This window comes from Podarcis filfolensis, assembly GCF_964270895.1.
Source record: "Podarcis filfolensis genome assembly, chromosome: 3".
Lineage (NCBI taxonomy): Eukaryota > Metazoa > Chordata > Lepidosauria > Squamata > Lacertidae > Podarcis > Podarcis filfolensis.
The window spans coordinates 113228357-113253701 of NC_139606.1; positions in this window are offsets into that span (position 1 = coordinate 113228357).

A 25345-nucleotide genomic window follows, 5' to 3' on the forward strand; every position below is an offset into this window, starting at 1 on the left:
ATTACATACAAGACATATTGCAATATTTTAGCCTGGAAAAGAGGAGGCTAAGAGGAGATATGAAAGCCACTTTCAAATATCTGAAATATCTGTCACATGGAAGATGGAGCAAGCTTGTTTTCTCCTGCTCTGGAGGGTAGGACTCGAACCAATGGCTTCAAGTTACAAGAAAGGAGATTCTGGCTAAACATCAGGAAGAACTTTCTGAGAGTAAGAGCTGTTCGGCAGTGGAACAGACTCCCACGAGAGGTGGTGGACTCTCCCTCTTTGGAGATTTTTAAGCAGAGGTTAGATGGCCATATGTCATGGATGCTTTAGCTGAGATTCCTGCATTGCAGGGGGTTGGACTAGATGACTTTTGGGGTTCCTCCCAAGTCAACAATTCTATGATTCTATGGTTCTAAGTAGTTGGGCTGTACATTTGTGGACGTGTAGTGTGTAGTGGTTAAGAGCGGTAGACTTGTAATCTGGTGAACCGGGTTCGTGTCTCCGCTCCTCCACATACAGCTGCTGGGTGACCTTGGGCTAGTCACACTTTTCTGAAGTCTCTCAGCCTGACTCACCTCACAGAGTATTTGTTGTGGGGGAGGAAGGGAAAGGAGAATGTTAGCTGCTTTGAGACTCCTTCGGGTAGTGATAAAGCGGGATATCAAATCCAAATCTCTTCAATGAGTGTACCACCTGTGGCCTGTGTACAGAGCAGTTCCTCACCATCAGTAATATTTATATACTGCTTAATATGCAAAATCCCTAATTGTTCTACATAAAACACATTAAGATAATTAGAAAAAGAAAAATGCTGAGCTGTCGGAACCAACGTGCACAAACGCTTTTATGTGTATAGCGACAGCTTGTATCTGTGTTCAGTCTAACATGTGAACAAGCCCATATGCATCCAGAAAGAATTGGGCGAATTGGACACAAGTTTAGAAGGGACATCAGTGTTATTCTTACATTCTCGATTTTCCCTGGATATTCTTGACCATTTTTTTGTGTGTGGCAGCTGTGACTTACACATGCATGCACAAACCATGCTGTGATTTGCACTTGCATGCGCAAACCATGCTGTGATTTGTACTTGCATGCACAAACCATGCTGTGATTTGCACTTGCATGCACAAACCATGCTGTGATTTGCACTTGCATGCACAAGAAATGCTGTGATATCCACATGCCTGCACAAACAACACCCCAGAAGGATGCCAGATCTTGCACATTGTAAACAAAATGGTACCCAGCCTGACAACAAATTTGCAACAGTGGCAAGAAAAATAATGGGAGGAACTGCTAATGGGGAGCCTCCCCCAAGAAACTGTTGGAGAATTTCTCCACCCCTGGAGAAATTTGTTGAAATAATTCCCCCTCCCCTTCCCAGTTTGCTTCCCCCACAAACAAGGTGGAGAGTTTCGAGAGTCCATTTCAGCACAGCTATATTTTAAACGCTCTGCCCATGTAAAAAGATATAGAGGTTGCCAGTTTCGTTTGTCATATATTTTTATAGGCCTTTTCTGAACGCTGTTGTGTTTGACAGAGTAACTGACTACAGCTCGAAATGAAGTGTAAGTCAATTCCATGCTTCCATAATTCACTGCCCAGGATTGTTGAAAAAAGATTTAGTGATGGCGGTGATAGACAGCAAGCCTCTTGAAGTTTTCATTTTCACTTAGTGGCTGTAATACCTCAAACTTGCTGACCTCCAGAGTACAGAACGGGGGAAGGCCTGCAGAACTTCTCCGACGGTGTTCGCTCAGCAGAGCATTCGCTCTCACTCCCAGTGTTCCTGGGAACAAACGGCAGATTGGCTGGGGCTGGGGCCTGGGGGCGACGATGGATATGTTTATCATTATTCTTCACTGTCAGTGTGTTGCCTTGAGACCCTGCGCCCTTGTACCGGTTTGTGGTCCACCTCATCGCCGCTGCACTTAATGGTCACTGTGGTGTGATAAATTCACATTTTACCAATAGTAAAAATGCATTTAAAAAAAAACAGTTTCTAAGCTTTCATGTGCCATTTCCAACATTGTTCAAATTGATTTCCACTTCTGCAATGGAGTTTCCCCACTATCTCCTTTTCTCCACCTTGTCCCCAAACTGGGGTCTGATTTGGACGGCACAGAAGGACTCCAGAAAGGAAGGGGAATCCAGTCCATTCTCTTGGCAGATGAAAACAGTTGGATATTACCCAACAATTTTGTTTTGTGTGTATTTTCATATATATTTTTTAAAAATCCCTCCTGTTCTTAATTATTTTGTATAGCTGAGTACATCCCATGATGTACTTTGAACCTTTTTTTTTTTTTTTTTGCATGCTTTGCCCTCACTACCACTTACCATATTTTTTGGCTCTATAAGATGCACTTTTCCCCTCCTAAAAAGTAAGGGGAAGTGTGTTTGCATCTTATGGAGCGAATGCAGGTGGAAGGCTCTGCTCAGAGCTCCCTTTAAAGGGCCGTGTGGAGCGTGTTCCCCAAGCCTTTTCCCCAAGGAGGGAGAAGGGCTGCCTGTCCTTGGGGAAAAGCCTCCAAGAGCCGCACACACACTCCGCACGCTCTTTAAAGGGAGTGTGGCTCTTGGGGGAGCCCCCTGCCCGGGAGAGGCTGCACGCAGCCAAGCCAGAAGCCAGGACAGCAAGCGGGATCGCAGGTCAGCGATTCTGCTTGCTGTCCTGGCTTATGGGATTCAAAAAAATTTTTTTTCTTGTTTTCCTCTTCCAAAAACTAGGTGCATTTTATGGTCTGGTGCATCTTATAGAGCGAAAAATACGGTACTTTTGTTTTAGAGACAAGGAGGTGAAGCAGTTAGCATGCCATACTAGGTCTGAGTAGACCTGGATTCAAATCCCCCCTCCGCCCTAAACAATCACAGCATGATCTAGGATCAGTCATTACCTCCCAGCCTAGCCTACCTCAGAGGCAGTGGGACATAGATGGCGCTGTGGTCTAAACCACTGAGCCTTTTGGGCTTGCCGATCAGAAGGTCGGCAGTTCGAATCCCGTTGCTCGGTGCCAGCTCCTGCCAACCTAGTGGTTCGAAAGCACGCCAGTGCAAGTAGATAAATAGGTATCTCAGTGGCAGGAAGGTAAACAGCATTTGCGTGCACTCTGACACTCGTCACTGTCCTCCGTGCGCCAGAAGTGGTTTAGTCCTGCTGGCCACATGACCTGTGGACCAACGCTGGCTCCCTCAGGCTGAAAGCAGAGATGCACACCGCATCCCATAGTCAAATTTGACTGGACTTATCCATCTAGGGGTCCTTTACCTTTACCTTTTCCTACCTCGCAGGGTTCTTGTGTGGCTTGAACAGAGAGGCAGAACCATGCATACCATGGCTCTTTGGAGCCTTGGAGGAATCCTAGAATATTGGCTGTGGCAACCCATGTTATTTAGTTCATGATGTCACAGATGCTTGCGATCTCCTTAAATGACAGCGCTGGCACACTTCATCTGAAGTCAGAGTGCTTAAGAAGGAGGAAATGACATCAAGAAAAAACAGCACACAGGAAAATAAGGTGTCAAAGGACATCTAAACCATCTGAGAGTTTGCCACTTTAACAATGGGAATCCTGGGAACTACGGTTTGCTAAAGCTGCTGAGATATTAGGAGACCCTTAGGAAACTGCAGTTCTCAAGAGCCTTCTTTGGGCAGTGTGGTCTTTGCCACTTTTGAGATGAACGTTGAAATAAAAAAATATTTGGTGCAGGCATAAGAATAATTTCCCTCCCTATTCACTGACAGTAAGACATAATCATGCATGCATAGCCAATGTCTAAAAAGCATAGCTGTCAACTTTTCCCTTTTCTTGCAAGGAATCCTATTCAGAATAAGGGAATTTCCCTTTAAAAAAGGGGAAAGTTGACAGCCATGCTAAAAAGTGGTATGCGCATCTCTATTATAGTATTGTTGCTTGCTCATTTGGGTGTCCAAAGGTAAATAAACACAGAGCACAAGAAGAAACCTCATCAGATGTTTGTTTGTTTGTTTGTTTGTTTGTTTGTTTGTTTGTTTGTTTGTTTGTTTGTTTGTTGAAATTGACAGATTCGTCTATCCCTAACTGATTGGTTGGGAGCCCCACTCATTATTTTTTGTCATGGAAGGGTCAGAATGTCAGAGAATTCCAACGAAAACAGAAACGGGAGAGGAAATTGCCCATGTTTGCTTACTCGCCCCACGCCCAGAACGGAAATCAATTTGGCAATACAATCGGTATTCGCTGTTGTTGTTTCTTTCAGTCTGCAAACAATACATAATTGATTGCTTCCCCCGCTTTGTCTTGTGTTTCGTTTCCATTGAAAGGAATGGGGTGGGATAACATAAAGATGACACCGCTTACATAATTAAGTTACATACATTTCGCTGTGGGAGACTGCAAAGTGAATTATTTTTGACAGAAGGCAAGCTGCAGCGGAATGGAAACCGCTCTGCATGCAATGGATGTAGAGAAGAATGAGGAAAGATGCCTTTTTGCATCCCTACGCAAGGATGAGGCGAAACTGCACCAGCTTGAGTTCTCTCGCATATGTAGCAGTCAATGCTTTGGGGGTCCTGTTTTTCCCTCCCTCCCTATTGTGCTTCAGTTCCATGGATTGAGACCTTGTACTGGGAGCATCTGAAGTAAGGCTGAACCATAAGGTTTCCTTGGCACAAAGCACCGGCCAAAAATGGCATGCCTTTCTCGGTGGCTGCTCCCAGATTTTGGAACTCCCTCCCTAATGAAGCTAGACTTGCTCCCTCCTTGATGTCTTTCCACAACAAGACTGTTTTATTCTGACAGGCCTTTGGGGACTGACTGTTTTTTAAAGGGCTTTTTTAAAGAGCCAGTGTGGTGTAATGGTTAAGAGCGGTAGACTCGTAATCTGGGGGACCAGGTTCGTGTCTCTGCACCTCCACATGCAGCTTCTGGGTGACCTTGGGCTAGTCACACTTCTCTGAAGTCTCTCAGCCCCACTCACCTCACAGAGTGTTTGTTGTGGGGGAGGAAGGGAAAGGCGAATGTTATCTGCTTTGAGACTCCTTCGGGTAGCGATAAAGCGGGATATCAAATCCAAACTCTTCATCTTCTTTAGTGGTGCTATGCTCTTTTAATTATCTGTATGTTAACAGCAGAGGGACGCAGGTGGTGCTGTGGGTTAAACCACAGAGCCTAGGACTTGCCGATCAGAAGGTCAGTGGTTCGAATCCCTGCGACGGGGTGAGCTCCTGTTGCTTGGTCCCTGCTCCTGCCAACCTAGCAGTTCGAAAGCATGCCAAAATGCAAGTAGATAAATAAGTACCGCTCCGGTGGGAAGGTAAACAGCATTTCCATGTGCTGCTCTGGTTTGCCAGAAGCGGCTTAGTCATGCTGACCGCATGACCCGGAAGCTGTACGCCGGCCCCCTCGGCCAATAAAGCGAGATGAGCGCCGCAACCCCAGAGTCGGCCACAACTGGACCTAATAGTCAGGGGTCCCTTTACCTTTACCTTTATGTTAACAGCAGCAGCTGCAGCAACAGCAACACTTTGTGGAGTTTTATTACTTTTTTAATGATTATCTTTTTTTAGATTTCTTTAGCATCTTGCATTCTAGTTGTGGTGCTTTAATTTGGGTAAGCCACCTTGAGTCCGAGTCTCAGGAAAAGTGGGATATAAAAAAAAATATGTTACAATAAGAACAGGAATAATTCTCCACTGTAAAACCCACAGGTCATTTTGACTTTTTTAGCATGCCCTTTATCGACCCCACCCCAAAGCCTAGAAGAAGAATGGATGGATGATGGATGAGAGAAGGATGGATGAAAGAAGGGAGGAGAGGATGGATGTTTGTGTACTTGTAAATGAGTGTTTCTGTGATTGGGTGGGTGTAAAAGAGAGAATGAATGGATAGATGATAGAGGGAGGGCGGATAGTGAGAGACAGAGAAAGGGAAGTGAACAGGATGGAAGAAAAGGGTGCTCCACCCATTTTTATTTTGACCCCTGCCATCAGCACATGGACCCTGACCACATTCCCACAAGGAAATACACCCCTAAATCCTGAAAAAGGTGTACACCCTTGATTTCCTCCATCAAGTTACAAATCGGCCAACAAGATTTTAGGCCCATGGGAACATTTGGACTTCTGAGCAAGGGTTATTGGCTCCACTCCCTCTGGTCTCCTCTCTCCCAACCCAACCCCCAGATCAGCCCCCTGTCCCCTTGAGACAGAAGAATAAAAGTGCACACATATACACTACATATGCACACACACTTCACCTCAGAATTAATCTGAGCCTGGAAAAGCATGTAGAGCTGAAAGAGGAAGTGGGAAAGAGCATCACTCTTCCAACTTCCTCCTTCAACTCTATTAACCGTATTTTTCCATGTATAAGATGCCCCCTATTTTTGGTGATTCCAAATTAAGAAAACACCCCTCAGCACTGCCTGTGTATAAGATGAACCCCAATTTTAAACCTATTTTTTTTGGGGGGGGTAAAAAAACCCCTTGTCTTATACATGGAAAAATACGGTACTTTTCAAGTGAGGGCGGGGAAGGTAAGCAACCCTTACTGCCAATGGGGGAAGGACTGGGAGAGGGGCTCAGAAACTACGTGGGAGTCAGGAGAAGACCCTAAGGGCACCAGTGCACCCAAAGACACCATCCCAATAAGACATCATCATTTTGTGTGTTGCCCTGCCCTTGCGCCGCAGTGTTGGCTACACCTGGTGGGGATGTAAGATGAACAGGAGAACAGAAGAACAGCCTGCTGAATCAGGTCAATGGTGCATCTGGTCTAGCATCCTGTTGTCACGGTGGCCAATTGGATGCCTGTGGGAAACCAGGGAACAGGATTCGAGCACAAAAGCCATCTCCCCTCCAGCGGTTTTCAGCAGCTGCTATTCGGAGCCAGAATACCTCTGAAAATGAAAGTGAGCGATGCAGGCTAATGTTATGCTGGGAAGGGGGAAACTCAGGGAAGTCATATTCAGAGGCCTGCCCCTCCCCAATATGCTTCAACCTCCAACAACTGTTGCAGCTTTAAACGGCACTCAGAATTTTGGCAGAAATGAGCGGACTTTTTAATAAGAAAAAAAGAACACGAACTTTTTAGAAAGCCTACCATAGCCATGGTCATAAATGTGAACTAATGAAAAAGAATTAGCCATACCAATAAAAGAGGGGGGAAATGGTTTATTTGATTTTTATTTTCTTGCCTTTTAGGGACTATTGAAATACAATTGTAAATCATCCTGCCAGACAATTTCTACCGTTCCGTTTTGGCCGGTTCGTTTTAAACCTTTGCCAGTTCCATAAGCTGACCTGCCGGCTTAGCAGCCTCAACCTGTCCCCTCCTTGATCTTTCGAAGTGCAATCAAAGAGCCAGTTTAATTTTATTATTTAATATGACGGATAACACAGCAGCTGCCTTTCGAAAGCTGGAAAGGATGGGGAGAATATAAATTTTAAAGAGTGTCTATGCAATTGGATAGGGGTGAAATATTTGGAAAGTTTCTTACTTTCTTTCAAATGAAGTTTGGCACATTATGGAAGACATTTCAATCTTGGGCTGGGCAGCCAATCCTAATCTTGAGAGTCCAACAACCATGTTCACCTTCTGCTGCAATAGCTCAGTCGTTAGAGCATGGAACTCTTAATCTCAGGCTCATGGGTTTGAGCCCCATCTTGGGCAAAATATTCCTGCATTGCAGGGGGTTGGACTAGATGACCCTCATGGTCCCTTCCTAATCTACAATTCTGTGATTCTTGACCCTTTTCCAGAATTGGAGGCAGCACAGGTGGGGAATGGGATCCCATTGATCCATTCTTATGCATGCATGTGAGAGCCAGCCAGCATGGCGTAGGACCTGGGAGATCAGGATTTGAATCCCCACTCAGCCATGAAGCTCACTGTGTGACCCTGAGCCTAACCTACCTCACCGGGTTGTTGTGAGGATTAAATGAAGAAGAGGAGAACCATGTACTCTTGTTTCTTGGATGAAAAAGTTGTCTATAAATGCAACAAACAAATACAGTCGTACCTTGTTTTGCGACCGGGATCCGTTCTGGAGCCCTGGCCGCTAGCCGAAAAGGACGCAGGGCAAAGCGCCATGCCTGCGCATTCGAGCAGAGCAATTTACGCTTCTGCACATGCACAAGTGGCAAACCCAGAAGTAATCCATTCCGGTACTTCCGGGTTTGCCGCGGACATTTGCGGGAATGGATGCTAGACAAGGTGAACATTCGCAAAGGTATTACTGTGTAAAATAACAACAACAACAACAACAACAACAACTGTTGCTAGATTTGCAATGTAGCCCACATTTACACACTATGAAGGCTGTGGCTTATCTTCAGGTAGGGCTCAGAGGGACCTCTATCTGAAACTCTAGAGAGAGCTACTACCAGTCACTGTAGATAGTACTATACTAAATGGTCCAATGGTCTGACACAACAGATAGCTGTTGTTGTAGTTGTTTAGTTGTTTAGTCGTGTCCGACTCTTCGTGACCCCCTGGACCAGAGCACGCCAGGCATTCCTGTCTTCCACTGCCTCCTGCAGTTTGGTCAAATTCATGCTAGTAGCTTCAAGAACACTGTCCAACCATCTCATCCTCTGTCGTCCCCTTCTCCTTGTGCCCTCCATCTTTCCCAACATCAGGGTCTTTCCCAGGGAGTCTTCTCTTCTCATGAGGTGGCCAAAGTATTGGAGCCTCAGCTTCACGATCTGTCCTTCCAGTGAGCACTCAGGGCTGATTTCCTTCAGAATGGAGAGGTTTGATCTTCTTGCAGTCCATGGGACTCTCAAGAGTCTCCTCCAGCACCAGAATTCAAAAGCATCAATTCTTTGTCGATCAGCCTTCTTTATGGTCCAGCTCTCACTTCCATACGTCACTACTGGGAAAACCATAGCTTTAACTATACGGACCTTTGTTGGCAAGGTGATGTCTCTGCTTTTTAAGATGCTGTCTAGGTTTCTCATTGCTTTTCTCCCAAGAAGCAGGCGTCTTTTAATTTCGTAGCTGCTGTCACCATCTGCAGTGATCATGGAGCCCAAGAAAGTAAAGTCTCTCACTGCCTCCATTTCTTCCCCTTCTATTTGCCAGGAGGTGATGGGACCAGTGGCCATGATCTTCATTTTTTTGATGTTGAGCTTAGGACCATATATTCAGACCAACCGATAGCTAGTTTCCTGTAAAGCACGGGTGCCCAACTCCCAAGAGACTGCAATCTACTCATAGAGTTAAAGACTGGCAGTGATCTACCCCCTTTTGGGGGGTTCAGGTCAAAGCTGTTGAGCTTCTTTTAGGAAGGAGGGAAGGCCCATTTTGGGGGGCTGAAGGGCCAAAATGTTGAGCTTTTGTTAGGGGAGCCAAAGTTGTTCAACTTCTTTGGGGGGGAACCACTGATCTACCAGTGATCTACCACAGACGTCCAGTGATCTAACAGTAGATCACGATCTACCTGTTGGACATGCCTGCTATAAAGTGACTGGACAAGGTTCTCTCAGGTTCCTTTCAAAAACACATCAGATGTTGGCAGGACAGAAAGAAAGGACTCTCTGTGGAAGATGTCAACACCTAGACGGCTTTGCATGGGAGAAGGTGGTCTTTCAGGTAAAGGTAAAGGGACCCCTGACCATTAGGTCCAGTCGTGGCCGACTCTGGGGTTGCGGCGCTCATCTCGCTATATTGGCCGAGGGAGCTGGCGTACAGTTTCCGGGTCATGTGGCCAGCATGACTGAGCCACTTCTGGTGAACCAGAGCAGCGCACGGAAACGCCATTTACGTTTCCACCGGAGTGGTACCTATTTATCTACTTGCACTTTGATGTGCTTTCGAACTGCTAGGTTGGCAGGAGCTGGGACTGAGCAATGGGAGCTCACCCCGTCGCGGGGATTCGAACCACCAACCTTCTAATTGGCAAGTCCTAGGCTCCGTGGTTTAACCCACAGCACCACCCGCATCCCGGTCTTTCAGGTAAGGATGCACAGATCTGTCAGGTTTCTACTTTTCTCAGGGCTGCATTTGACCTCTGGGTCTGAGATTCTCCACCCCTGGTCTAACAGTACAAGACAGGAAGGAAGGAAGGAAGGAAGGAAGGAAGGAAGGAAGGAAGGAAGATGTATGATGATGATCAGAGAATTATATGACAGGATGTGACTCTTGAGATAACCTGGCCCCACAAGGTTTTAAGAAGGAACCAACACCAGCATTTTAAACTGAGCCCAAATTAACCTGTGAATAAGTCACTGTGAAGCTGGAACAAGACCGACACTCTAATGACAACGAGGAGCCTGAATTTTCAGCCATTTTGGAGCCATCTGCAAAACGTCAGGTTCTCTGGGGGGGTAGCGGCAAAGAATTCAGCCCTAAATGATTGCAAAATAGTTGAGAAATTGAGCTAAAGACACTAAACACGTTATCTCTTTTAGAAAAGAAAACTTGGACGTGAAACAATGCGAGCAATTCTGTTCCATCTCTTAGTCTGAGACCTTCTTCAGACCATTTTCAATTTCCTGCATCACTAAGAACCCCCTCCATTCATCATGGCCATCAGCATGTTCATTATTGTTATTATTATTTGATTCTATCATTATTAAGGCACAGATTGGGAAGAAACTATTTTTCTCCAATTGTCGTGTTTCATCCCAAAGTCTACAAATGGTTTTATTATTTTTGATGATCTCAAGCAAGGATCATTTAATCTGTGAAGAATGGAATACTCGGCACCAGTATATTGTCAGTTATTATCTTTTATTTTCAAATTGAGTGTTTTCGGCAGAAGGAATAGGTTGGTTTAATGGGTTTGTTTAGTAAAGTCTTGGCATCAAAGGCAACTGCAAAAAGAAGGGGGGAATGGCGCGAGATACCCTAGTTATACTGTTTCACATTCCCTGCTATTTTCAAGCAACAGGATAGTTCCCTAGCTGTCAAGTGTCCCTTATTTGAAGGGACAGTCCCTTATTCCAGCGCCATGTCCTGCTGCTGTCCCTCATTGATGGATGTCCCTTAAATGTCCCTTAAATTTCAAAGGAAGCAGCTCCTCTCCCACCCTCCCTGCCGGCCAGGGAGGAGGGAGGCTCCAACTGTGTTGCTTGGCTGTGTTGCTCACCCAATAAGAAGTCTAAGAACGACTGGGGGGTGGAGCTTGCATGCCTTGTGTGTGGCTAGTTAATGCAAGCTGAGGGGTTTTTTGAATGCTGGACGCCATTTTGTTGCACGTGCTGCTGCAAACTTTGCAGTGCAAAGCCAGGCCGGGGAGCCATCTTAAGTTGAGGCTGCATAGGCCTTGTGGTGCATGTGATTCAGATTCTATTCAGTTGAACCTCTGGTTACAAAGTTGGTTGGACAGTGTTCTCGAAGCTACCAGCATGAGTTTGACCAGACTGCAGGAGGACAGGAAGACTGGAGTGCCTGGAACAGGTGAGGCTGCACGTCCCTTATTTTGGCTGCTGGTCCCTTAATTTCAAATCTGTAAGTTGACAGGTATGGATATTTCTGGAGGGCAGCCACTTACGGGGGTCGTTCTCTTAGCAAAGGACCACTAGCCTGTTGCTGTTGCTGTTTATTAATATACAAGTTGAGCAGGTCGGAGCAGGCAGACTCCTAGGCGGTGCTCATCTTCAAGAGCAGAGTCATTTCCTGCTAGGCTTGGCGGAGAAATTGGATTCGGTTCACATTCAAAGGCGAACTTTACCTAACTCACAGTTTCTGAAACAGTACGAGAACTGAAGGACTGCCGTCCTTCAAAATCCGCTCTTCTGCATGTTTCGTGGGGCAGTTCTCCAACCGAATAGCATTTACAAAAATGCATATAGCTAGGGGGAGGTAAAGGTAAAGGGGTAAAGTGACCCCTGACCATTAGGTCCAGTCGTGGCCGACTCTGGGGTTGCAGCGCTCATCTCGCTTTATTGGCCGAGGGAGCCGGCGTACAGCTTCCGGTCATGTGACCAGCATGACTAAGCCACTTCTGGCGAACCAGAGCAGCACACGGAAACGCCGTTTACCTTCCCGCCGGAGCAGTACCCATTTATCTACTTGCACTTTGACATGCTTTCGAACTGTAGGTGGGCAGGAGCAGGGGCCGAGCAACGAGAGCTCACCCCGTCGCGGGGATTCGAACCGCCGACCTTCTGATCGGCAAGTGAATATATTAGTGGAAAGAACATACAAAATGCATTAGATTGGGAAAGTCCCTTGCAAAACTCTACCTTAGTCAAAACCGCATACAAACAATGTGTTTAGAAATCTGCTGATGAATTGTTATGAGGATTTAAAAAAAAAATGCAGATTGCAGGAGAAATGTGGAGAACTGGATTTAAGATTAGAAAAATAGAACCCCTATTTCTGCACAAAGCAAGCAACATGCTGACAGCAACACAACTCAGGCCATTTTCACCTAGAGGAATTTGATGTGATCACCACCTCATTCGCAGCCCTGTGATCTTCAGATGAGGGACAGTATATAAATTTCATAAGTAATAACAAATAAATGCTTATACGGACTAGAAACAAGCCCTGATTAATGTGAAAGAAGGACCGAACAGGCTCATGGGTGAGAACATGCAAAAATGCCATGGACCAGGATTCGCCAATTCCTGCTGTCACACCCAGAGAAAAGGAAGTATATTGGAAAATTTATCCAGTTAGCCACTGTTAGCTCTGATCAAACATCCAAGAGATTTGAAGGGAAGCTAAAAGGGTTTCAATCAGGACAGCCAGACATCTTACCCTCTGCGGTTCATCCAAGGCCATATCTGAGACAAATTTATAGGTACCTGCTTAAGCAAAACATCCAAGGATGTCAAAGTTAAGAGAAAAGAGTTACCGTAAGGCTGTCGAAAATTCTCAGGGGAGTTCCGAACATCCCATTTCATTTTGAGCCTTTCTTTCCCTCTCCTCACCCTCTTTCCTGTCTATAATGAGCATCCCTTCTAACGAGCTCCCAGAATGTTAAAAATAAATGCAGTGTTATTACAGATGAGCGGACGATACTTTTTTGGGGATGGAAATGGTATAAGGAAATTGGAAGACTAACCCCTCCTCTACTCACCCCCTCCTTAATCAGAATCATCTTTTAATTATCTTGCGCTGCTTTGAAACTTTTGCAATTGTATAAATATTGGAATAAATTTTTTTTTGCAATTTTTAATATTCAGAAACCTTACTTTACCTGCTTTGTAATTTTTTTGTGGCAGCTATCCCACCTCCCAAAATTATGCTGTTTATTGGACATTCTGGGAGTAATGTCGTGGCCACCAGCTGGTGGAGATAAGAACAGGGGTCAGCAACCTTTTCAGCCATGGGCCGGAACTATACAGTATTATCCCTAGCTTGCAATATTTTTTGAGAGGGAGCAATTTAGGATTCTCAATTCCAATCCTTCACCAATAATAATAATAATAATAATAATAATAATAATAATAATAATTTATTATTTATACCCCGCCCATCTGGCTGGGCCTCCCCAGCCACTCTGGGCGGCTTCCATAGAAACCAAAAATACAGTAAAATATCACACGTTAAAAACTTCCCTGAACAGGGCTGCCTTAAGATGTCTTCTGAATGTAAGGTAGTTGTTTATTGCTTTGACATCTGCTGGAAGGGCGTTCCACAGGGCGGGCGCCACTACCGAGAAGGCCCTCTGACTGGTTCCCTGTAGCTTTGCTTCTCGCAATGAGGGAACCGCCAGAAGGCCCTCGGCACTGGACCTCAGCGTCCGGGCAGAATGATGGGGGTGGAGACGCTCCTTCAGGTATACTGGACCGAGGCCGTTTAGGGCTTTAAAGGTCAGCACCAACACTTTGAATTGTGCTCGGAAACGTCACCAAGGCCCTATAACAGCTCCAATATTTTGCAGTGGGTATAAATCAGGCAGTCCCACTGCCACAGCCAATAAGCACCAGAGCAGGGGTCAGCAAACTTTTTCAGCAGGGGGCCGTCCACTGTCCCTCAGACCTTGTGGGGGTCCGGACTATATTGGGGGGGGGGGATGAACAAATTCCTATGCCCCACAAATAACCCAGAGATGCATTTTAAATAAAAAGACACATTCTACTCATGTAAAAACATGCTGATTCCTGGACCATCCGTAGGCCAGATTGAGAAGGCGATTGGGCCACATCCGGGCCCCCGGGCCTTAGTTTGCCTACCCCTGAGATACATAGCTGTCAACTTTTCCCTTTTCTTGTGAGGAATCCTATTCAGAATAAGGGAATTTCCCTTTAAAAAAGGGAAACGTTGACAGCTATGCTGAGATAAGAACATAAGAAAGTGATGTGTTTATGCTCGCTATACAGTGGTACCTCAGGTTTCATACGCTTCAGGTTACATACGCTTCAGGTTACAGACTCTGCTAACCCAGAAATAGTGCTTCAGGTTAAGAACTTTGCTTCAGGTTGAGAACAGAAATCATGCTCCAGCGGCGCGGCAGCAGCAGGAGGCCCCATTCGCTAAAGTGGTGCTTCAGGTTAAGAACAGTTTCAGGTTAAGTACGGACCTCCGGAACGAATTAAGTACTTAACCCGAGGTACCACTGTACTTGAAAGGTTTAAATCTCAGTAACTATCTGTGCCTGTACAGCACCTAGCACGGCAAAGATCCAGTTCTGACCAGCTTAATGCTGCAGTCGTCTCAGTGACACTCTCAATGTCTGCATTTGGATTTGCTTGAGAGCTGGCAACATCCGTCAGACATCAAGGCACTTTTTCATTCCACCCACCCCGCTTCTTTCCAAATGTCATTATTATTTAATTTTTCTTTCTGGTTCTTGCCAAGGTCTTAATCTGCATTGCACCGGCAGTGGGAACATTTGAAAGAATCATTTCCCAAGGCGCGTTTAATACATTTCCAGTAAATTGCACCTAAACCTGTCCAGCTAGCTGGGTCATTTAGCAAGTGACACACCCACTCAGCGTTGGTTAGATGCCACCTGAGAGTTACCTAGATGCTTTCAAAACAAAACAAAACAGAGAACTGTATATGATGATGGGATAAAGCTTTGCTAATGTGCAAATGCGATGGGGGGAGTACAATGATAACTGCCCACTGGGGAAAGGAAGGCTCTTTTTAAGTTTTGTTATGGGAAAGCTTACAACACAGGATTAGACAAAAGGTTTTGGAAGATCAGTGCTGAAATTACACCAGCCTTAAAAGGGAGCAGCTTTAAAAGGCACTTGAATGTTTAAAGTCATGTTTTCTTGGCTTCTTACTTTTATATTTTTATTAAAAGAAAGCCAGACACTAAAGTTGATCAAGTGCTTTTTGGCCAGGGGTGTTTTTTTTTTGTTTGTTTGTTTTGTTTTGAAAACCACTCTTCTAAATGTAAACAGCCAGCTTTTCTTTGCAAAAGGAAAGAGCTAATCTTTTTTTTCTAAAACCTGGGTAAACAATTCACACAACTGGGCACAGAATTCACACTTCTTTGTCTGTTGATCATATCGTCAATGTACATATGACTTTAGAGAGTAGCATAAGAAGATAAAGACCGGTCTCTGCACCAAAGAGCTTACAGTCTACATTTTGGCAAATGTGGGACACACACGCGAAAAGTAAACAGGGAGAGTGTCAAGAGAAAAGATGGACAATTTTGGTTTCTCTTACTTTCTCATTTTTCCAGTCTTGCCACATTACGTCATCTGTTTGCAGATTTTTATTTTTAAAGTCCTTGTGAAAATATGTCAACATTTCAGTGCAAATTTCTCCTAAAATACACATTTTTGTATGCCCTTTCCCTTAATAGAATTCATTTGTGTGTGTTAATATCACAAATGTGTGCACACACTTTCCAATAATTTGTCGGGGGGGGGGGCAGTTGTAGACATTTTGGGTTGGAAAACTGAATCACAATGTTTAGTGATGTGCCAATTTCTCAGGGGAGCTAAAATTCACATTTGTTTCAGGAGAGGCAAATCTGGTCTCTTCCCCCATCCTGAGCAAAGGCTAACAAGGACTATCTTGGTTGTGTGTTCTGAAAACCTGCTCCGTGCCTTGAAGGTCTTTTCCCACCTGGCCTGGGAGCTGAGGGCCCTGACTGACTCCAGCTACAAAAGCTGAGACTGCTGAACAGACCCTTGGTCTGGGGAATTGTTATGGGGATTTTGTTAGGGGGTGGGTGTTGTTGCTATTTTTGCTATTAATATTTTGTATCTTTAGTAATTGTTGTTGTTGTTTAGTCATTTGGTCGTGTCCGACTCTTCGTGCCCCCATAGACCAGATCACGCCAGGCACTCCTGTCTTCCACTGCCTCCCGCAGTTTGGTCAAACTCATGCTGGTAGCTTCAAGAATACTGTCCAACCATCTAATCCTCTGCCGTCCCCTTCTCCTTGTGCCCTCAATCTTTCCCAGCATCAAGATCTTTTCCAGGGAGTCTTCTCTTCTCATGAGGTGGCCAAAGCATTGGAGCTTCAGCTTCAGGATCTGTCCTTCCAGTGAGCACTCAGGGCTGATGTTCTTCAGAATGGATAGGTTTGATCTTCTTGCAGTCCATGGGACTCTCAAGAGTCTCCTCCAGCACCATAATTCAAAAGCATCAATTCTTTGGCGATCAGCCTTCTTTATGGTCCAGCTCTCACTTCCATACATCACTACTGGGAAAACCATAGCTTTAACTATACGGACCTTTGTTGGCAAGGTGATGTCTCTGCTTTTTAAGATGCTGTCTAGGTTTGTCATTGCTTTTCTCCCAAGAAGCAGGCGTCTTTTAATTTCATGACTGCTGTCACCATCTGCAGTGATCATGGAGCCCAAGAAAGTAAAATCTTTAGTAATAGAATCATAGAATTGTAGAGACCCTTAGAGTCATCTAATCCATCCCTCTGCAATGCAGGAACTCAACATGGGATCTCAACATTTATTTTAGATCTTTATATGGAAACGGTTCAGTTTGGTTGTGTATTTTTTGATGTTTTATTTACTACTTATAACTACTTTTGTCACATTGCAGTTATGTAATTGTTTTTCATGTTGTAATCCCACTTGAGCGTGGTCTGAACTACGGAAAGGTGGCATACAAATAAATGATGTGTCATTTATGTAAATGCTAAAATGTAAATATGAGCACAATGCGATCTACCAGCACAACTACGTGCTAGCTTCACGTCAGTTTGGGATGAGGACTAAAGCATTAAGTCAAAGCCTTGATGAAAAATGGTGGGTTTGAAACAGTGTGCATATGTGTTTTTCACTCAAGCTTTTGTAGAAATAACGTTGCATGCATTTCCCATGGCCATTACAGGTTTAGCCCAATTATAATTAACGTACTCTCGAAGAAGTATTGTCTAACCAAGCAAACAAACTAAAACCCTCAAACATCCAGGTGTCTAAAGCTGAAGATGTTTAAGTCCATCTTAAACATTCTTTTTCAGAGCTCCCTTTTTGTCAGTCTTCAAAAACATTCAGCTGAGATGCTAAGCATGGGATACAGCTAGTAACTGGAACCCCACTAGATCCTGTAAGGAAAAAAAAGGTTACCCAGAGTGGCTGGGGATACTCAGCCAGATGGGCGGGGTATAAATAAATTAGTAGTAGTAGTAGTAGTAGTAGTAGTAGTAGTATTACCTAAAACAAGTCTTCCCTTTCTCTTGTTTCAGCCTCTCCTATTTTAATCTGCCTTTCTTGTGTGTTACCGAATGCTAAGGGTTTGTTAAAGCCTCTGGCTGCGATTGGATGATCTGCACTGAGATGAGAGAGGCATTGGATAGACATTGGGCAAGATGCCCTGATCTCAGGGGTCTCTGACAACTGTGATTGGCTGAGCTGCTGAGAGCGGCGGAGAGGGCAAGGTGGGGTCAGAGGACTTAGCGAGAAGCAAAACTGAAAAATAAAATGGACCAAGAGGAGATTTCCATGAAACAAGTTGGATCGATGAGGGATTCTGTGTTGACGCAAATGAACCTACCAAGCCCACGGCTGTTGGACTTGACTTATTATGGGTCGTGGGATCTTTGCCTATGTACGTCACCGCCGTTTAAGTTGGTTTAATAAAATTATTTCTCCCCCTCCACCCAAAAAAAATGTTTTAGATGCCATATCTCCAAGCCATAAAATTTATTGTACCTTTATGTGGAATTATACTGGAGTTGAACATATAAATCAATTTATAAGGTCTAATGACACACAAACGCTTAAAAACGAAAGGTGATGTAGTAAATTCAAATTACCATTACAAATGTAAGCTTTGTAGTCAGTGTGTGACCCGCTAAGGATTATATTTAACTCCCCTGAGAGTGGTTTATCATAAAACTTTATACTTTTATTACAGTGAATTATTAACTCCTCCATGATGTGAGTCATTCCATGCTCTGACTATAGCTTTTTAAATGACACTATAATAGACATCTTGCTAATAGCAGTGGGATTGCTACCTCTGAGGTAAAAAAAAAAGAGGAGGGGTGGAAGAATAAAACTAAAAGAAGAAGAAGAAAAGAAACGGAGGCGACAAATAGCTTATTTCCCGAGGGAACAAAAACAACAGTTCAAACGAGGAACTGTTTGAAACCGCGGAAGGCTGAACCCGCCACTTTTTACTCTTGTTGTAAAACAATAGCTTAACAGGGTGACATCTGAAAAGAACTAAATTTAAATGTCATACCTTTGGAAGGGGGAAAAAACCAGGGTCATTATGAGCTCTTTTGCCTCAGGGGGAAAAAAGGGAACAAAAGTTCCTCTCGCCACCACTGAAACCTATCTGAATGACTGTGAAAACCACTCGTTGCGAAAATTGTTCACTGCCAGCAAGATGCCCAACAGTGGTAGAGATGGCTATAGAACTATGGCCACACTGATGGGCGGCAGGTGAGTGGGCAGGCACTAGCCCCAACTTCCCTTTCCTGTTCTCAACAGGCTGGCCACACTTTCCTTTCACAACTGAGTTCCTGCCGCCATTTTCCCCCTGGTTCGGCCTACGTGCTTTTCAGAAGAGTGCAAGAGTCAGAACTCTTAACAGCTGGGGCTTTCCTCGTTGCCGGATACTTTAACTCGGAGGTGGGTAGGGAAGAAATTTGATTCAGTTCACGTCGGACTGAAACTTGCGTTTTCCTAAATGATTGGCAGATTGGGAAAAAAATAGCATACCCTTTGAAATTTGCACTCCTACGAATTTTGCAATGCGGTTCTCAAAGCAAGGAATGTGTATGAAAATCCATGTTTTGGAGTAAAGTGAGCATAGAAATGCAGAGATAAGTGAAAATAGCATGCAAGCGTGTGTTAGACCATATTGGCCTGAATATAAGCCTCACTCCCCCCCCCCCAATTCCGACCATGAAAAGTTAAAGTGTGGCTTAAATTCGCGACCTTACAAAAATTGGCTTTTAGGATATTGCCGTAGGATTTTCTTCTACATTTGCCATTTGCGAGTGTGAGTGCCTGTGGTATTTTAAGATAGAGACTTATATTTGGGTACTGACTTATTTTTCTCTCCCTCCCCCTTTGAATTTTAAAGATGTGGCTTATATTCGGGTGTGGCTTATATTCGGGCCAATACGGTACCTGGGGAAATTGCTTTGCAAAAGGGTGCCTATTAGGCAAAATCACACACAAACATGTCTAAACACATTTCGTATAGCCATAACTTTTGTGCAGACATTTCGCAGGACATTTGGAGGGCTTATATTAAGTTACATGTTTAACGTAACATGTATGTATGCATGGTTATTGCATTCAGATTGCGCACACTGATCAACTTGAGCCGGCATAGCCATTAGTGAGTGATGATGGGATATGTACTCCTTCAACTTCTGGAGGACACACCTTCTTAACACATACCAGCTGATGATGTCATAATGGCCTAAACATGCAAATCAGGCAAAGAGAAAGAACTTGGTTTACACGCTCAAGTGTCACAATATCTTGTTGGCAGTGGCAGTGGGCAGTATGGCACCAGTGTGAGTCACTGGGTTTTGGAAAGGAGGCACGAGGCTCTGGCAGGGAACTCGAGCCCTCCTACCTCCTTTCCAAAGCTGGGAACACACTTACCAGGTGCAGAGGACCAGGTGCACAGCCTGGGAGTCATTTTGGACTCACAGCTGTCCATGGAGGCACAGGTCAATTCTGTGTCTACCAGCTCCATCTGGTATGCAGGCTGAGACCCTACCTGCCCGCCGACTGTCTTGCCAGAGTGGTGCATGCCCTGGTTATCTCCTGCTTGGACTACTGCAGTGCACTCTACGTGGGGCTACCTTCAGAAACTAATAACGAAATGTGTCAGCTAAACTCGTGACTGGGAGTGGCTGTCAGTACCATATAACACCAGCATGAAAGGATCTTCACTGGTTCCCAGTACATTTCCAAGTACAATTCAAAGTGTTTGTGCCGACCGTTAAAGCTCTAAATGGCCTCAACCCTGTATACCTGAAGGAGCGTCTCTACCCCCATCGTTCAGCCTAGACACTGAGGCCCTCCTCTGAGGGTCTGCTGCTGGTTCCCTCACTGCGAGAAGTGAAGTTACAGGGAACCAGGCAGAGGGCCTTCTCGGTAGTGGCACTCTCCCTGTGGAATGCCCTTCCTTCAGATTTCAAGGAGATAAAGAATTACACAACTTTTAGAAGACACCTGAAGGCAGCCCTGCATCGGGAGATTTTTAATGTTTGATGTTCTTATTATGGTTTTAGATATGCTGTAAGCAACCCAGAGTGGCTGGGGAAACCTAGCCAGATGGGTGGGGTATAAATAATAAAAAAATTATTATTATTATTATTACTAGGCTTTGGGAGGGATGCGGGTGGCACTGTGGGTTAAACCACAGAGCCTAGGACTTGCCTATCAGAAGGTCGGTGGTTCAAATCCCTGCGACAGGGTGAGCTCTCGTTGCTCGGTCCCTGCTCCTGCCAACCTAGCAGTTCGAAAGCACGTCAAAGTGCAAGTAGATAAATAGGTACCACTCCGGTGGTAAGGTAAACGGCGTTTCTGTGTGCTGCTCTGGTTTGCCGGAAGCAACTTAGTCATGCTGGCCACATGACCCAGAAACTGTACGCCGGCTCCCTCGGCCAATAAAGCGAGATGAGCGCCGCAACCCAAGCGTCGGCCACGACTGGACCTAATGGTCAGGGGTCCCTTTGCCTTTACCTAGACTTTGGGAAGGTGAATGGGAGTTTCTAGAACTCTGTCAGAGCATCACACCTCCTTTCGAAAACCTGGCACCTCACTTAGCAGGCTTTGAGAAGGCGTCCCCCTCAGCTCAGTGCCCAGTGTGTGTCCACCACTCACACAGCCCAAAATACACCCCTGCTATTGGTCCACTTATTGCTTATGTAGCATTGAGGGACAATGTATACTCTGCATTGAGGGAGTTTTTTCCATACTGAAGAGCAGGAATGGGCAGATCTGTCAGGTTCAGTTTTTCTCATTTCTTTTACCTGATCTTCCGTTCAGTTCACCAGATCTTCGCATCAGTTTGACAACATATTTTTTTAAGTCCTCGTGGAAACTCATCAGTACTTAAGATACTTTTCTCCAGATATACACATTTTTGCAAATGATTTCCCATAATATAATGCATTTTGTATGCGTTGAAAAAACAACAACTCATAAGCCACTTAGGGCTTTAAAAAGAAAAAAAGAAAGAACGTTAAAGTGGTTTGTAAATGCTAATAAATAAGCAATGCCTATTTTATGCCCACTTTCCCCAAATACATGAAATTTCTTTTTCCTTTTCTTTTTCTTTGGTACAAGAGAAACCAAGCAATATCTCTCATGGATTGTATGAGCGCTGCATATGTGTACATCACACACAACTGCCAATTTCCTGGGATCAATACTTTTCACAGCAGGCCTTCTTTGTTCTTCTTGGGGAACTTCTATTTTTTAAAAAGATACTCCCTGGAGCTCGCTGCATTTGCTGCAGAACTGAAGGCATAAGAAACCTGATTCAAAACAACCTTGCTGTAAAGCCACCCCGCAAAAACGAAAAGAAAAGGCTTCAGTAGCCTGGCCCAAGATATTTGGCCCTTGGAGAGGACCCCAAAATGGCACCTGCCTCTTCACCAGGGAAGAAGGAAGATCTAGAGCCAGTGTGGTGTAGTGGTTAAGAGCAGTGGACTCGTAATCTGGGGAACCGGGTTCGCGTCTCCGCTCCTCCACATGCAGCTGCTGGGTGACCTTGGGCCAGTCACACTTCTTTGAAGTCTCTCAGCCCCACTCACCTCACAGAGTGTTTGTTGTGGGGGAGGAAGGGAAAGGAGAATGTTAGCTGCTTTGAGACTCCTTAAAGGGAGTGAAAGGCGGGATATCAAATCCAAACTCTTCTTCTTCTACATCTGCCCCAATGAATTCTGCCGCCTGAGGCTATTACCTCACCTTGCCTCATGGGTGGGCCGGCCCTGTCAGTAGATATATTCCTGCGCACTGGCTCATCATCATCATCATCATCAAAATTGTTGGCAGCTGTTCCTGCACTTTTGTTGGGCGTCCTAGCCCTTTGTCTTGCCTCCTCTTCCCATCTCTCCACACACACACACACACACACACACACACACACACACTCCTCCAGCCCAACCGAGGGCTTTGTGTCCATCAGAGCCTTGAAGCAGTTAAACTTCCTTTCACCTCTGTTGCAGTTCCTTGAAGAGAAATAGAGATCTTCAAAAAGGTTGGGAGGTTGGCAGGCCAGCGACGTAAAGTGTGTGCAATCACTCAGATACAAGTGGCACCACTAAAAATTGCCTTCATATATCTGCTTATGGTTTATACAGTGTGGCAGAAAGGACACAAAAAGGTCAGCAGGAGATATATATATATATATATATATCCCCTGAGCTGTAGCTTCAAAGATCTTGGAAACAGACCCAACAAGGTTCTAGAAGGATTGGATAAACACTCTTCTTTCTTGATACGGCAGGATAGATAGATAGATATAGATAGATATAATTTTTTTTAAGGAATTTGCCTGCAAACGTCAGCATCTAAGCCCAAGGTATATTCCTGCAGTAACCTCTTGTTACGCCCCTGGTGACAAGACAGATCATTCTAGTCATCTGTAGGTGAACAGTGGGAACTCTCTGCATTTAAGGGGGAGGGAATGTTTTTGCTTTTTAAAAATAAAAATAAATTCACCCCTTTGAAATCCCTGGATAAATGTCTTTGCCGGGAAGCGTGACACCGTTCGCCAATGTCGTGATCCATCGCGGGCCCGTGGTGAAGTCAGGGGTAGGCGAAGAAGGGGAAAGTGTATTAAGAAAATAAAAGGTGGCGGCTTGGGGAGAGGCAAATACGATTCTCTGGGGCTTCAGAGATGCAAGCTCATAGCCAGCAAAGCATCTCCCACTCAGTGCTAATGGAGAACCTGACTTCCAAACAGAGGGATCAGCAAATATGCTCTAAATTAATAATGTGCCATTTTAGTAGCAATTGCTTTGTGAAAATTGCTGTGTGTGTGTGTGTGTGTGTGTGTGTGTGTGTGTGTTTAGCGTTCCATTTATTCCTCCTTTTTTTGCTTCCCTCGCCCCCCACACACCTTTCTCCTCCTAATGCCCTTCGCCTCCTTCCACATCCCCCAAACCCCCACAAGCTTGGAGGAGGAAGGGGAAAATAAGTGGGTCTCGCTGGAGTTTTTCCTTTAAGACTGACCACCCTATTTTATTAACCTTGTAACATTTTTAACGTAGTTTCTTCCTCCCTGTCTCCTCCAGCAAAGTCTCTATTGATCACTGTTTACTGTTATAATCCCTTTCAAATTTATCATCCATGACTAACACACCATGTATTGATTAACACTGACAGATGTCCCTGTATAGTGTATACCCACAGAGATAGTTCAGTGGCCGGTAAAAAGCAGTGGGGTTTTTGTGTGAGAGAGAGTTTGTGTGTGTGTGTTCATTTGCTTTTTATAGCTCTTCACTGCTTTTTCTCTTCCTGTCTCCCTTTCCAAACTCTCTCTCTCTCTCTTTCTCCAAGCCGCTAATATTTCACACAAATGCATGGCGGCTCATTCCTAAATTCAGGGTCATTTCTGTTTTGCTTTTTTTAAAAAATAGCAATAGTAACAATAATTTTGGGTTGTTTTTCTTCTAAATAGGAAGCTTCCGGGAATAGATAGGGGATCAGATTTTACAAGGGGCAGCCACAAGTCTGAACCTCAGGCCTAAGGTAACAGAAATGCAAAGGTCGTGTGTGTGTGTGTGTGTGTGAGAGAGAGAGAGAGAGAGAGAGAGAGAGAGAGAGAGAGAGAGAGAAGGGACAAATTGGATGTCATTGGTGACTAAGGACAAGGTGTCCGAAATCTGGACTGTAAATGGACTCATTTGTCAACCCCACATTTTTTGCTTGCTGCTTGCAAGATTTCTTCCACCTCTTGCAGGCCAGAAATAGAGTTTAAGGTTAATTTCTGTTGGGGCTTATTTTTCTATTTTATTTTATTTTCAACACAGCTGCATTTCATATATGTACGTTCTTGCCTCAGACGACCTTAGGAACATTTGATGGGACAACACGGCACAGCGAAGCATTTGGAAGCTGAAGGCGGAAGGAGGGTCAGTTCGAGAATGGCTGGTGGCTTAAAGCAAAGGCACTGCAGTCCTCAATTCGTTTACTTGGGAGTAAGTTCTCATGAAGGAAATCAGCCCTGAGTGCTCACTGGAAGGACAGATCCTGAAGCTGAGGCTGCAATACTTTGGCCACCTCATGAGAAAAGAAGACTCCCTGGAAAAGACCCTGATGTTGGGAAAGATGGAGGGCACAAGGAGAAGGGGACGACAGAGGACGAGATGGTTGGACAGTGTTCTCAAAGCTCCCAGCATGAGTTTGACCAAACTGCGGGAGGCAGTGGAAGACAGGAGTGCCTGGCGTGCTCTGGTCCAGGGGGTCACAAAGAGTCGGACACGACTAAACGACTAAACAACAACAAAGTTCTCACGCAGTCAGGGGCTCTTACCATCGAGGGAGCATGCACAAGATTGTGGCATATGTTCCACTGATGTCAACAGACCTGGAAAGTGATTAATGTAGCCTGGATTGGGCCCACGGTTAGTTAGGGCATTTTGGCAACCCTGAAGTTTTAGCAAAGTGGAATGGTTCCATTCTGAACATCAGAAGAGCCTTCTGGATCAGGCCAAGGCTCTATCAATCCAGCATCCCCTTCTCATAATGGCTAACCAGATGCCCATTGGAAGCCTGCAAGCAAAACCTTGGCCAACAACTCTGATTTGCGCTTCCAGTAAACCCCTTTGAAGTTGTTGCCTCTTGTCATAAGAGTGACAGCTGGTTGGCATGTGGGTGGCTCAGAATTGGTCCACATGGCCAACCTTTTGGTCAGATCCAATAAGCTTCCCCCCCCCTTGCTTTGCAGAATAGAACCAATTTTTTCCTGCTCTCTCCTTGTACAGAGGGAGCCTAAGCCCATTATCTTTAATGGATAGATGATAGATGATAGATGATAGATATAGATAGATGATAGATAGAT